The sequence below is a fragment of the Corella eumyota genome, chromosome 2, assembly GCF_963082875.1.
Source record: "Corella eumyota chromosome 2, kaCorEumy4.1, whole genome shotgun sequence".
Lineage (NCBI taxonomy): Eukaryota > Metazoa > Chordata > Ascidiacea > Phlebobranchia > Corellidae > Corella > Corella eumyota.
In genome coordinates, this window is record NC_137491.1 from 3,126,429 (window position 1) to 3,142,813 (window position 16,385).

Here is a 16,385-nt window from a genome sequence, read left to right on the forward strand (position 1 = left end):
TTACTGCATTTTACGTTTTCATTAAGATATTGTTTAATAAATTTTGGATTTGCGTGCATTTAAACTACAAAACAGGATTAGCACACAACGCTTCAGCAAAATGTAGGTAAGTTGTTTTGCCCTAAACCGTAAACAAAGTCACGTGACTCGATTTGTTTTGTTTTTGAAGATTTCGTTCATTTGGGACTTAGCGTTTGAATTGAATAAGCGTGTTTTAAAGCAGTTTGTTAAGTTAAAAAGGTTTATATTTTTAATTTATAAGTGTTTACTTTTAAGATTATATTGGTATTAAGAAAAATATATAGCTGGATTTAAATATAATTCGTCTGGATTTTTATAAATAGTGTTAAAATCTACAAAATTTTAAAAAGTTTGTTGATTGTGATACAGATAAATTTAAGTAGAATTATTACAAATAAAGGTTGGAAGTTTAATAAAATATCATAAAGTACTTATTGTAATTGTTGTTTCAATATATAAACCTATACTAATATGTTTAAACAGTCTTTTTGTGTTATACAATTGGAATAGGGAAAAGCTTTAATTAATTTTAATTCTAAAAAAGACTCTAATACTTTACAAATGGATTTATATTTAATTTTAACAACTTAATTGCATTGGACATTTTCAAAAGGGTAAGTCTGGCTTATAACAAAATCGAAGATAAAAACAATGAAAAACCCTGTTTACAATATAGCCTTATTTTAATATGCTTACAGTTTTTTTGAAATACAAAGTTTAAATAATTATTCAACTTACTAACAGAACCAAAGTAACGTGGATACTGTAGGCGCTGCTAATTCAATGTGATATAAATATATGCAGGTGATGAACAAAAACGCTATTTGCTAAATTTATATTAAATAATATATGTTTATAAAACAATAGGCTGATAGTAAAATTATCAGTAAAACAATTCGGAAAAAATAAAACTTAAAAAATACCTATTTGGTAGAACTGTAAAATGAAATTATAGCAATGCAGCCCCAATAGCCTAATAAACATTTTTTATATTTTGTCAAATTATTTTTTTAGATACTTTTTAAATAGGTTTTTATGATTGACTACTGATAGTTACCAGAGCCCACCCTTGTGATTCTGTGACATCGCCGAACATATTAGTTTGAATAGCAAAATATTTATAAAAATAAAAATTTCACAATCAAAAATCAAATTTGCCAATACGAGCGCGGTAGCCTAATTAACATATTTTTAAAATTGTAAATATTCAAAAAGTTATGACGTTTTTATTAGTAACGTTGCTTTTATGTTTGGCCTATTGACTCAGTTTTGTTTTCTTATCAGCGCTTACTTTACCCACGTGACTTTGTGACGTCACCCACCATGTTAGTTTGTATAAAATTTTTTTTTTAAAATTCCAAATTTTTTAATCAAAAATAAACTTTAGCAATATAAGCGCAGTAGCCTAATAATCGTATTTTTTAAGTATTTTGTAAAATCGCGCATATACCAAAGAGTTTTTTACTAGTAAAATGTCATCTTTCAAAACACGATTTATTATATTTTATAAGAAGAACATTGTCGTAACTAACATTGAAAAAAAAAATTTTGTGATATTACTCAGTAAAACAAAAGTTACATTTTTTTATAGTTTGACTATTGATCAAGTTACAATTCCTTATCAGCGCCTACCAACGACCATACTAGTTTAAAATCAAAAAAATATTTATAACAATTAAAATTTTAAAATAAAAAATTAACTCTACTATAACAACTGCAGTAGTCTAACAAACATATTTTTTTAAATATTTTGTATATTGCGCATAACCCAAAGAATTATGACTTTTTAACTGCTAAAGTGGCATCTTTCAAAACACGACTAATCAACGTTATTTAGTCACGTGACGAATTAGTTAATACTATAAATTTTATAAAAGAAATATTTTTATATCGCTTTATATTTAGCATTGACTGGTTTCAAACTTACTACTATTATTTGAATACGATACGGGGGAACTGCCAGTTATGGCAATTTAAAGGGTTTATTGTATATTGCGTAACTACAATTATTTAATTAGTATATAATAACTACAATTATATAGTTAATATTTAAATTTTCGGTAGTCAAAAGCGAGGATCGAACCTGTGACTTTGGATTGGAAGTTAGGTGCCTTACTCACCGAGCTACCGAGGTTACATTTCGTAAAAAACAATTTTGAGCACACATCTAACAACATGTACAACAAAAAACAAAAAAAAATAGATTCATTTGATAAACAAAAAATATGGTTTGAAATCATTTAATTATTTTTAAAATTAATCTTAATTGATAAATAAAGTTATGCATAAACATTACTTAATTAAGAATATTATTTATTTTATTAAATCAAATATTAGTATTTAATTATTAGACTAAAATATATTAAATTATTGGACTATAAAAATTTCAGAACAAAATTCTTTTAAAAGTTTTAAAATAGCAATCTTTAATTTTTTAATTAACAAACAAGTAATTAAATATACTTAACAAAAATAATTAATTTTTTAACCCAGTTTTAAATTGTTGATAACAGAATAAATATTAAACAAAGTTTTAAAAGCCTAAAATTTATGTTTAATTGTTTTAAATAAATAAACAAGCATTTAAATATAATAAACAAAAACAAAAAAATGTTAATATTAATTTTAATTACTAATATTATGAAATACAAACTACAGAACGATATATTACGACGAAATACAGACAATAAAGTTTAAATGCTTAATACCAAACTTTAATTTTTCATAGAATTTATCAAAAATTATTCTATTTTAAAATTGGGTTTAGTAAGAATAAAAATATAATAAAAACAAAAGTAAAATGATAAAAATACTGACAATCACAATAAGTTGCTAAATCTAAGATTTCGAACTAAAATGAAAATATTTGCGCTCGAAGCTGAATTCAAACTCGGGAAGTTCGATCAAAAGTCGAGGGTACTAACCTTTAAGCCATGAAGGTGAATCATTAAGGTTTACATTAATAAAAAAATTAAAAACTTGAAATTTAACCAAGAATAAAAATTAGCTGAAACTTTTGTTTTACTGAAAAATTTTTCGAAATGTTTTATCTTGAATGTTAGTTAACCCAATGCGCGTCTAATAAAATATAAAATTTTAGGTTTTGAGATTTCATCAATTTTTAATAAAAGTGTCATAACTAATATGAATATTAATATTTAAAAAAAATATTTTGTAAACACGTTAATTGGACCTGTGCAGTTCTAACAAAACAATTATTTTTTGATTTAAAATTTTTTATTTTTTTCAAAAAATTTATATGCAATATCATTGGCCAAAAATATCACGTGACCTAATTAAGCCCAGAATAAAAATTACCTGAAACTTTTGTTTTCCTGAAAATTTTTGCGAAATGTTTTATCTTGAATGTTAGTAAGGCCAATGCGCGTTTAATAAAATATAAAATTTTAGGTTTTGAGATTTCATCAATTTTTAATAAAAATGTCGTAACTTTTATGAATATTAATATTTTCAAAAAATATTTTGTAAACACGTTAATTGGACCTGTGCAGTTCTAAAAGAACAATTATTTTTCGATTTAAAATTTTTTATTTTTTTTTTTAAATTTATATGCAATATTATTGGCTTAAAATATCACGTGACCTAATTAAACCCAGAATAAAAATTAGCTGAAACTTTTGTTTTACTGAAAATTATAGCGAAATGTTTTATCTTGAATGTTAGTTAGGCCAATGCGCGTCTAATAAAATATAAAATGTTAGGTTTTGAGATTTCATCAATTTTTAATAAAAATGTCATAACTTTTATGAATATTAATATTTAAAAAAAATATTTTGTAAACACGTTAATTGGATCTGTGAAGTTCTAAAAGAACAATTATTTTTCGAATTAAAATTTTTTATTTTTTTTAAAAAATTCATATGCAATATTATTGGCTTAAAATATCACGTGACCTAATTAAGCCCAGAATAAAAATTATCTGAAACTTTTGTTTTACTGAAAATTTTTGCGAAATGTTTTATCTTGAATGTTAGTAAGGCCAATGCGCGCCTAATAAAATATAAAATTTTAGGTTTTGAGATTTCATCAATTTTTAATAAAAGTGTCATAACTTTTAGGAATATTAATATTTTCAAAAAATATTTTGTAAACACGTTAATTGGACCTGTGAAGTTCTAAAAGAACAATTATTTTTCGATTTAAAATTTTTTATTTTTAAAAAAAAATTTATATGAAATATTATTGGCTTAAAATATCACGTGACCTAATTAAGCCCAGAATAAAAATTAGCTGAAACTTTTGTTTTACTGAAAATTTTTGCGAAATGTTTTATCTTGACTGTTAGTTAAGCCAATGCGCGTCTAATAAAATATAAAATTTTAGGTTTTGAGATTTCATCATATTTTAATAAAAATGTCATAACTTTTATAAATATTAATATTTTCAAAAAATATTTTGTAAACACGTTAATTGGACCTGTGCAGTTCTAACAGTACAATTATTTTTCGATTTAAAATTTTTTATTTTTTTAAAAAAATTTATGTGGAATATTATTGGCTTAAAATATCACGTGACCAAATTAAACCCAGAATAAAAATTAGCTGAAACCTTTGTTTTACTAAAAATTTTTGCGAAATATTTTATCTTGAATGTTAGTAAAGCCAATGCGCGTCTAATAAAATATAAAATTATAGGTTTTGAGATTTTATCAATTTTTAATAAAAATGTCATAACTTTTATAAATATTAATATTTTAAAAAAATCTTTTTTAAACACGTTAATTGGACCTGTGCAGTTCTAAAAGAACAATTATTTTTCGATTTAAAATTTTTTATTTTTTTTAAAAAATTTATATGCAATATTATTGGCTTAAAATATCACGTGACCTAATTTAACCCAGAATAAAAATTAGCTGAAACTTTTGTTTTACTTAAAATTTTTGCGAAATGTTTTATCTTGAATGTTAGTAAGGTCAATGCGCGTCTAATTAAATATAAAATTTTAGGTTTTGAGATTTTATCAATTTCTAATAAAAGCGTCATAACTTTTATTATTATTAAAATTTTCCAAAAATATTTTGTAAACACGTTAATTGGACCTGTGCAGTTCTAAAAGAACAATTATTTTTCGATTTAAAATTTTTTATTTTTTTTTAAAAATTTATATGCAATAATTATTGGCTTAAAATATCACGTGACCTAATTAAACCCAGAATAAAAATTAGCTGAAACTTTTGTTTTACTGAAAATTTCAGCGAAATGTTTTATCTTGAATGTTAGTTAAGCCAATGCGCGTCTAATAAAATTTAAAATTTTAGGTTTTGAGATTTCATCATATTTTAATAAAAATGTCATAACTTTTATAAATATTAATATTTTCAAAAAATATTTTGTAAACACGTTAATTGGACCTGTGCAGTTCTAAAAAAAACAATTATTTTTCGATTTAAAATTTTTTATTTTAAAAAAAAAATTTATATGCAATATTATTGGCTTAAAATATCACGTGACCTAATTAAGCCCAGAATAAAAATTAGCTGAAACTTTTGTTTTACTGAAAATTTTTGCGAAATGTTTTATCTTGAATGTTAGTTAAGCCAATGCGCGTCTAATAAAATATAAAATTTTAGGTTTTGAGATTTCATCATATTTTAATAAAAATGTCATAACTTTTATAAATATTAATATTTTCAAAAAATATTTTGTAAACACGTTAATTGGACCTGTGCAGTTCTAACAATACAATTATTTTTCGATTTAAAATTTTTTATTTTTTTAAAAAAATTTATGTGGAATATTATTAGCTTAAAATATCACGTGACCAAATTAAACCCAGAATAAAAATTAGCTGAAACCTTTGTTTTACTAAAAATTTTTGCGAAATATTTTATCTTGAATGTTAGTAAGGCCAATGCGCGTCTAATAAAATTTAAAATTTTAGGTTTTGAGATTTTATCAATTTTTAATAAAAATGTCATAACTTTTATAAATATTAATATTTTCAAAAAATATTTTGTAAACACGTTAATTGGACCTGTGCAGTTCTAAAAGAACAATTATTTTTCGATTTAAAATTTTTTATTTTTTTAAAAAAATTTATATGCAATATTATTGGCTTAAAATATCACGTGACCTAATTAAACCCAGAATAAAAATTAGCTGAAACTTTTGTTTTACTGAAAATTTTTGCGAAATGTTTTATCTTGAATGTTAGTTAAGCCAATGCGCGTCTAATAAAATTTAAAATTTTAGGTTTTGAGATTTCATCATATTTTAATAAAAATGTCATAACTTTTATAAATATTAATATTTTCAAAAAATATTTTGTAAACACGTTAATTGGACCTGTGCAGTTCTAAAAAAACAATTATTTTTCGATTTAAAATTTTTTATTTTTTAAAAAAAATTTATATGCAATATTATTGGCTTAAAATATCACGTGACCTAATTAAACCCAGAATAAAAATTAGCTGAAACTTTTGTTTTACTTAAAATTTTTGCGAAATGTTTTATCTTGAATGTTAGTAAGGTCAATGCGCGTCTAATTAAATATAAAATTTTAGGTTTTGAGATTTTATCAATTTCTAATAAAAGTGTCATAACTTTTATGAATATTAAAATTTTCAAAAAATATTTTGTAAACACGTTAATTGGACCTGTGCAGTTCTAAAAGAACAATTATTTTTCGATTTAAAATTTTTTATTTTTTTTTTTAAATTTATATGCAATAATTATTGGCTTAAAATATCACGTGACCTAATTAAACCCAGAATAAAAATTAGCTGAAACTTTTGTTTTACTGAAAATTTTTGTGAAATGTTTTATCTTGAATGTTAGTTAAGCCAATGCGCGTCTAATAAAATATAAAATGTTAGGTTTTGAGATTTCATCAATTTTTAATAAAAGTGTCATAACTTTTATGAATATTAATATTTAAAAAAAATATTTTCTAAACACGTTAATTGGACCTGTGCAGTTCTAAAAGAACAATTATTTTTCGATTTAAAATTTTTTATTTTTTTTTTAAAATTTATATGCAATAATTATTGGCTTAAAATATCACGTGACCTAATTAAGCCCAGAATAAAAATTAGCTGAAACTTTTGTTTTACTGAAAATTTTTGCGAAATGTTTTATCTTGAATGTTAGTTAAGCCAATGCGCGTCTAATAAAATTTAAAATTTTAGGTTTTGAGATTTCATCATATTTTAATAAAAATGTCATAACTTTTATAAATACTAATATTTTCAAAAAATATTTTGTAAACACGTTAATTGGGCATGTGCAGTTTTAAAAGAACAATTATTTTTCGATTTAAATTTTTTTATTTTTTTAAAAAAATTTATATGCAATATAATTGGCTTAAAATATCACGTGACCTAATTAAACCCAGAATAAAAATTAGCTGAAACTTTTGTTTTACTGAAAATTTTTGCGAAATGTTTTATCTTGAATGTTAGTAAGGTCAATGCGCGTCTAATAAAATATAAAATTTTAGGTTTTGAGATTTCATCAATTTTTAATAAAAGTGTCATAACTTTTAGGAATATTAAAATTTTCAAAAAATATTTTGTAAACACGTTAATTGGACCTGTGCAGTTCTAAAAGAACAATTATTTTTCGATTTAAAATTTTTTATTTTTTTTTTAAAATTTATATGCAATAATTATTGGCTTAAAATATCACGTGACCTAATTAAACCCAGAATAAAAATTAGCTGAAACTTTTGTTTTACTGAAAATTTTTGCGAAATGTTTTATCTTGAATGTTAGTTAAGCCAATGCGCGTCTAATAAAATTTAAAATTTTAGGTTTTGAGATTTCACCATATTTTAATAAAAATGTCATAACTTTTATGAATATCAATATTTTCAAAAAATATTTTGTAAACCCGTTAATTGGACCTGTGCAGTTTTAAAAGAACAATTATTTTTCAATTTAAATTTTTTTATTTTTTTAAAAAAATTTATATGCAATATTATTGGCTTAAAATATCACGTGACCTAATTAAACCCAGAATAAAAATTAGCTGAAACTTTTGTTTTACTGAAAATTTTTGCGAAATGTTTTATCTTGAATGTTAGTTAAGCCAATGCGCGTCTAATAAAATTTAAAATTTTAGGTTTTGAGATTTCATCATATTTTAATAAAAATGTCATAACTTTTATAAATATTAATATTTTCAAAAAATATTTTGTAAACACGTTAATTGGACCTGTGCAGTTCTAAAAAAACAATTATTTTTCGATTTAAAATTTTTTATTTTTTAAAAAAAATTTATATGCAATATTATTGGCTTAAAATATCACGTGACCTAATTAAACCCAGAATAAAAATTAGCTGAAACTTTTGTTTTACTTAAAATTTTTGCGAAATATTTTATCTTGAATGTTAGTAAGGTCAATGCGCGTCTAATTAAATATAAAATTTTAGGTTTTGAGATTTTATCAATTTCTAATAAAAGTGCCATAACTTTTATGAATATTAAAATTTTCAAAAAATATTTTGTAAACACGTTAATTGGACCTGTGCAGTTCTAAAAGAACAATTATTTTTCGATTTAAAATTTTTTATTTTTTTTTTAAAATTTATATGCAATAATTATTGGCTTAAAATATCACGTGACCTAATTAAACCCAGAATAAAAATTAGCTGAAACTTTTGTTTTACTGAAAATTTTTGCGAAATGTTTTATCTTGAATGTTAGTAAGGCCAATGCGCGTCTAATAAAATATAAAATGTTAGGTTTTGAGATTTTATCAATTTTTAATAAAAGTGTCATAACTTTTATGAATATTAATATTTAAAAAAAATATTTTCTAAACACGTTAATTGGATCTGTGAAGTTCTAAAAGAACAATTATTTTTCGAATTAAAATTTTTTATTTTTTTTAAAAAATTCATATGCAATATTATTGGCTTAAAATATCACGTGACCTAATTAAGCCCAGAATAAAAATTATCTGAAACTTTTGTTTTACTGAAAATTTTTGCGAAATGTTTTATCTTGAATGTTAGTAAGGGCAATGCGCGCCTAATAAAATATAAAATTTTAGGTTTTGAGATTTCATCAATTTTTAATAAAAGTGTCATAACTTTTATAAATATTAATATTTTCAAAAAATATTTTGTAAACACGTTAATTGGACCTGTGCAGTTCTAAAAGAACAATTATTTTTCGATTTAAAAATTTTTATTTTTTTAAAAAAATTTATATGCAATATAATTGGCTTAAAATATCACGTGACCTAATTAAACCCAGAATAAAAATTAGCTGAAACTTTTGTTTTACTGAAAATTTTTGCTAAATGTTTTATCTTGAATGTTAGTAAGGCCAATGCGCGTCTAATAAAATATAAAATGTTAGGTTTTGAGATTTTATCAATTTTTAATAAAAGTGTCATAACTTTTATGAATATTAATATTTAAAAAAAATATTTTCTAAACACGTTAATTGGATCTGTGAAGTTCTAAAAGAACAATTATTTTTCGAATTAAAATTTTTTATTTTTTTTAAAAAATTCATATGCAATATTATTGGCTTAAAATATCACGTGACCTAATTAAGCCCAGAATAAAAATTATCTGAAACTTTTGTTTTACTGAAAATTTTTGCGAAATGTTTTATCTTGAATGTTAGTAAGGCCAATGCGCGCCTAATAAAATATAAAATTTTAGGTTTTGAGATTTCATCAATTTTTAATAAAAGTGTCATAACTTTTATAAATATTAATATTTTCAAAAAATATTTTGTAAACACGTTAATTGGACCTGTGCAGTTCTAAAAGAACAATTATTTTTCGATTTAAAAATTTTTATTTTTTTAAAAAAATTTATATGCAATATAATTGGCTTAAAATATCACGTGACCTAATTAAACCCAGAATAAAAATTAGCTGAAACTTTTGTTTTACTTAAAATTTTTGCTAAATGTTTTATCTTGAATGTTAGTAAGGCCAATGCGCGTCTAATAAAATATAAAATTTTAGGTTTTGAGATTTCATCAATTTTTAATAAAAGTGTCATAACTTTTATAAATATTAATATTTTCAAAAAATATTTTGTAAACACGTTAATTGGACCTGTGCAGTTCTAAAAGAACAATTATTTTTCGATTTAAAAATTTTTATTTTTTTAAAAAAATGTATATGCAATATTATTAGCTTAAAATATCACGTGACCTAATTAAACCCAGAATAAAAATTAGCTGAAACTTTTGTTTTACTGAAAATTTTTGCGAAATGTTTTATCTTGAATGTTAGTTAAGCCAATGCGCGTCTAATAAAATTTAAAATTTTAGGTTTTGAGATTTCACCATATTTTAATAAAAATGTCATAACTTTTATAAATATTAATATTTTCAAAAAATATTTTGTAAACCCGTTAATTGGGCCTGTGCAGTTTTAAAAGAACAATTATTTTTCAATTTAAATTTTTTTATTTTTTTAAAAAAATTTATATGCAATATTATTGGCTTAAAATATCACGTGACCTAATTAAACCCAGAATAAAAATTAGCTGAAACTTTTGTTTTACTGAAAATTTTTGCGAAATGTTTTATCTTGAATGTTAGTTAGGCCAATGCGCGTCTAATAAAATATAAAATTTTAGGTTTTGAGATTTCATCAATTTTTAATAAAAGTGTCATAACTTTTATGAATATTAATATTTAAAAAAAATATTTTGTAAACACGTTAATTGGATCTGTGCAGTTCTAAAAGAACAATTATTTTTCGAATTAAAATTTTTTATTTTTTTTAAAAAATTTATATGCAATATTATTGGCTTAAAATATCACGTGACCTAATTAAGCCCAGAATAAAAATTATCTGAAACTTTTGTTTTACTGAAAATTTTTGCGAAATGTTTTATCTTGAATGTTAGTAAGGCCAATGCGCGCCTAATAAAATATAAAATTTTAGGTTTTGAGATTTCATCAATTTTTAATAAAAGTGTCATAACTTTTATAAATATTAATATTTTCAAAAAATATTTTGTAAACACGTTAATTGGACCTGTGCAGTTCTAAAAGAACAATTATTTTTCGATTTAAAAATTTTCATTTTTTTAAAAAAATTTATATGCAATATAATTGGCTTAAAATATCACGTGACCTAATTAAACCCAGAATAAAAATTAGCTGAAACTTTTGTTTTACTTAAAATTTTTGCTAAATGTTTTATCTTGAATGTTAGTAAGGCCAATGCGCGTCTAATAAAATATAAAATTTTAGGTTTTGAGATTTCATCAATTTTTAATAAAAGTGTCATAACTTTTATAAATATTAATATTTTCAAAAAATATTTTGTAAACACGTTAATTGGACCTGTGCAGTTCTAAAAGAACAATTATTTTTCGATTTAAAAATTTTTATTTTTTTAAAAAAATGTATATGCAATATTATTAGCTTAAAATATCACGTGACCTAATTAAACCCAGAATAAAAATTAGCTGAAACTTTTGTTTTACTGAAAATTTTTGCGAAATGTTTTATCTTGAATGTTAGTTAAGCCAATGCGCGTCTAATAAAATTTAAAATTTTAGGTTTTGAGATTTCACCATATTTTAATAAAAATGTCATAACTTTTATAAATATTAATATTTTCAAAAAATATTTTGTAAACCCGTTAATTGGGCCTGTGCAGTTTTAAAAGAACAATTATTTTTCAATTTAAATTTTTTTATTTTTTTAAAAAAATTTATATGCAATATTATTGGCTTAAAATATCACGTGACCTAATTAAACCCAGAATAAAAATTAGCTGAAACTTTTGTTTTACTGAAAATTTTTGCGAAATGTTTTATCTTGAATGTTAGTTAGGCCAATGCGCGTCTAATAAAATATAAAATTTTAGGTTTTGAGATTTCATCAATTTTTAATAAAAGTGTCATAACTTTTATGAATATTAATATTTAAAAAAAATATTTTGTAAACACGTTAATTGGATCTGTGCAGTTCTAAAAGAACAATTATTTTTCGAATTAAAATTTTTTATTTTTTTTAAAAAATTTATATGCAATATTATTGGCTTAAAATATCACGTGACCTAATTAAGCCCAGAATAAAAATTAGCTGAAACTTTTGTTTTACTGAAAATTTTAGCGAAATGTTTTATCTTGAATGTTAGTAAGGCCAATGCGCGTCTAATAATATATGAAGTGTTAGGTTTTGAGATTTCATCAATTTTTAATAAAAGTGTCATAACTTTTATGAATATTAATATTTAAAAAAAATATTTTCTAAACACGTTAATTGGATCTGTGAAGTTCTAAAAGAACAATTATTTTTCGAATTAAAATTTTTTATTTTTTTTAAAAAATTTATATGCAATATTATTGGCTTAAAATATCACGTGACCTAATTAAGCCCAGAATAAAAATTAGCTGAAACTTTTGTTTTACTGAAAATTTTTGCGAAATGTTTTATCTTGAATGTTAGTAAGGTCAATGCGCGTCTAATAAAATATAAAATTTTGGGTTTTGAGATTTCATCAATTTTTAATAAAAATGTCATAACTTTTAGGAATATTAAAATTTTCAAAAAATATTTTGTAAACACGTTAATTGGACCTGTGCAGTTCTAAAAGAACAATTATTTTTCGAATTAAAATTTTTTATTTTTTTAAAAAAATTTATATGCAATATTATTGGCTTAAAATATCACGTGACCTAATTAAGCCCAGAATAAAAATTAGCTGAAACTTTTGTTTTACTGAAAATTTTAGCGAAATGTTTTATCTTGAATGTTAGTAAGGCCAATGCGCGTCTAATAAAATATAAAATGTTAGGTTTTGAGATTTTATCAATTTTTAATAAAAGTGTCATAACTTTTATGAATATTAATATTTAAAAAAAATATTTTCTAAACACGTTAATTGGATCTGTGAAGTTCTAAAAGAACAATTATTTTTCGAATTAAAATTTTTTATTTTTTTAAAGAAATTTATATGCAATATTATTGGCTTAAAATATCACGTGACCTAATTAAGCCCAGAATAAAAATTAGCTGAAACTTTTGTTTTACTGAAAATTTTTGCGAAATGTTTTATCTTGAATGTTAGTAAGGCCAATGCGCGTCTAATAAAATATAAAATTTTAGGTTTTGAGATTTCATCAATTTTTAATAAAAGTGTCATAACTTTTATGAATATTAATATTTAAAAAAAATATTTTGTAAACACGTTAATTGGATCTGTGAAGTTCTAAAAGAACAATTATTTTTCGAATTAAAATTTTTTATTTTTTTTAAAAAATTTATATGCAATATTATTGGCTTAAAATATCACGTGACCTAATTAAGCCCAGAATAAAAATTAGCTGAAACTTTTGTTTTACTGAAAATTTTTGCGAAATGTTTTATCTTGAATGTTAGTAAGGCCAATGCGCGTCTAATAAAATATAAAATTTTAGGTTTTGAGATTTCATCAATTTTTAATAAAAGTGTCATAACTTTTATAAATATTAATATTTTCAAAAAATATTTTGTAAACACGTTAATTGGACCTGTGCAGTTCTAAAAGAACAATTATTTTTCGATTTAAAATTTTTTATTTTTTTAAAAAAATTTATATGCAATATTATTGGCTTAAAATATCACGTGACCTAATTAATCCCAGAATAAAAATTAGCTGAAACTTTTGTTTTACTGAAAATTTTTGCGAAATGTTTTATCTTGAATGTTAGTTAAGCCAATGCGCGTCTAATAAAATATAATTTTAGGTTTTGAGATTTCTTCATATTTTAATAAAAATGTCATAACTTTTATAAATATTAATATTTAAAAAAAATATTTTGTAAACACGTTAATTGGATCTGTGAAGTTCTAAAAGAACAATTATTTATCGAATTAAAATTTTTTATTTTTTTTAAAAAATATATATGCAATATTATTGGCTTAAAATATCACGTGACCTAATTAAACCCAGAATAAAAATTAGCTGAAACTTTTGTTTTACTGAAAATTTTTGCGAAATGTTTTACCTTGAATGTTAATAAGGCCAATGCGCGTCTAATAAAATTTAAAATTTTAGGTTTTAAGATTTCATCAATTTTTAATAAAAGTGTCATAACTTTTATAAATATTAATATTTTCAAAAAATATTTTGTAAACACGTTAATTGAACCTGTGCAGTTCTAAAAGTACAATTATTTTTCGATTTAAAATTTTTTATTTTTTTAAAAAAGTTTATATGGAATATTATTGGCTTAAAATATCACGTGACCAAATTAAACCCAGAATAAAAATTAGCTGAAACTTTTGTTTTACTGAAAATTTTTGCGAAATGTTTTATCTTGAATGTTAGTAAGGCCAATGCGCGTCTAATAAAATATAAAATGTTAGGTTTTGAGATTTTATCAATTTTTAATAAAAGTGTCATAACTTTTATAAATATTAATATTTTTAAAAAATATTTTGTAAACACGTTAATTGGACCTGTGCAGTTCTAAAAGAAAAATTATTTTTTGATTTAAAATTTTTTATTTTTTTAAAAAAATTTATATGCAATATTATTGGCTTAAAATATCACGTGACCTAATTAATCCCAGAATAAAAATTAGCTCAAACTTTTGTTTTACTAAAAATTTTTGCGAAATGTTTTATCTTGAATGTTAGTTAAGCCAATGCGCGTCTAATAAAATATAAAATTTTAGGTTTTGAGATTTCATCAATTTTTAATAAAAGTGTCATAACTTTTATGAATATTAATATTTAAAAAAATATTTTGTAAACACGTTAATTGGATCTGTGAAGTTCTAAAAGAACAATTATTTTTCGAATTAAAATTTTTTATTTTTTTTAAAAAATTTATATGCAATATTATTGGCTTAAAATATCACGTGACCTAATTAAGCCCAGAATAAAAATTAGCTGAAACTTTTGTTTTACTAAAAATTTTTGCGAAATGTTTTATCTTGAATGTTAGTTAATCCAATGCGCGTCTAATAAAATATAAAATTTTAGGTTTTGAGATTTCATCAATTTTTAATAAAAGTGTCATAACTTTTATGAATATTAATATTTAAAAAAATATTTTGTAAACACGTTAATTGGATCTGTGAAGTTCTAAAAGAACAATTATTTTTCGAATTAAAATTTTTTATTTTTTTTAAAAAATTTATATGCAATATTATTGGCTTAAAATATCACGTGACCTAATTAAGCCCAGAATAAAAATTAGCTGAAACTTTTGTTTTACTGAAAATTTTTGCGAAATGTTTTATCTTGAATGTTAATAAGGCCAATGCGCGTCTAATAAAATTTAAAATTTTAGGTTTTGAGATTTCATCAATTTTTAATAAAAGTGTCATAACTTTTATAAATATTAATATTTTCAAAAAATATTTTGTAAACACGTTAATTGGACCTGTGCAGTTCTAAAAGAACAATTATTTTTCGATTTAAAATTTTTTATTTTTTCAAAAAAATTTATATGCAATATTATTGGCTTAAAATATCACGTGACCTAATTAAACCCAGAATAAAAATTAGCTGAAACTTTTGTTTTACTGAAAATTTTAGCGAAATGTTTTATCTTAAATGTTAGTTAACCGAATGCGCGACTAATAAAATATAAAATTTTAGGTTTTGAGATTTCATCATATTTTAATAAAAATGTCATAACTTTTATAAATATTAATATTTAAAAAAAATATTTTGTAAACACGTTAATTTGGCCTGTGCAGTTTTAACAAAACAATTATTTTTTCGATTTAAATTTTTTATTTTTTTTCAAATGTATATGCAATATTATTTGCCAAAAATATCATGTGACTTAGTTAAACCCATATCATGCGGGATGGGGTAGGTGATACACGACCCCTTTAAGCTAAAGTCGTGAGACATTGACCAGACTTGTTGTGGGGTGACCCCACAGATATTTGCACCTTTGCCCTTAGATCTTATAAATTAATAAATTACTATTTGTGGTGCGCAATAATTTTGTAGCATAAATTTGAATAAGGTAAGACAATAAAGTATTTTATAACATGTAAAAGGTTTTGGTTTTTGGAAAGCATTACCGCTTTTTACCAAATCACATTATCAAATGTTACATGAAACGTCCCATTTGAGCTAAAGTCGTATGACATTAGTTACAATTGTTGTAGGGGGACCCCACAGATATTTGCACATTTGCTCTTAGATCTTATAAATTAATAAATTACTATTTGTGGTGCGCAATAATTTTGTTGCATAAATTTGAATAAGGTAAGACAATAAAGTATTTTACAACATGTAATGGGTTATGGTTTATAATGGTTTATGTTTTTTTTTTAACAAATATTTTTCGATTTAAAATATTTTATTTTTTTCAAAAAATTTATATGCAATATCATTGGCCAAAAATATCACGTAATCTAATCAAACCCAGAATAAAATGTAGCTGAAACTTTTGTTTTATTGAAA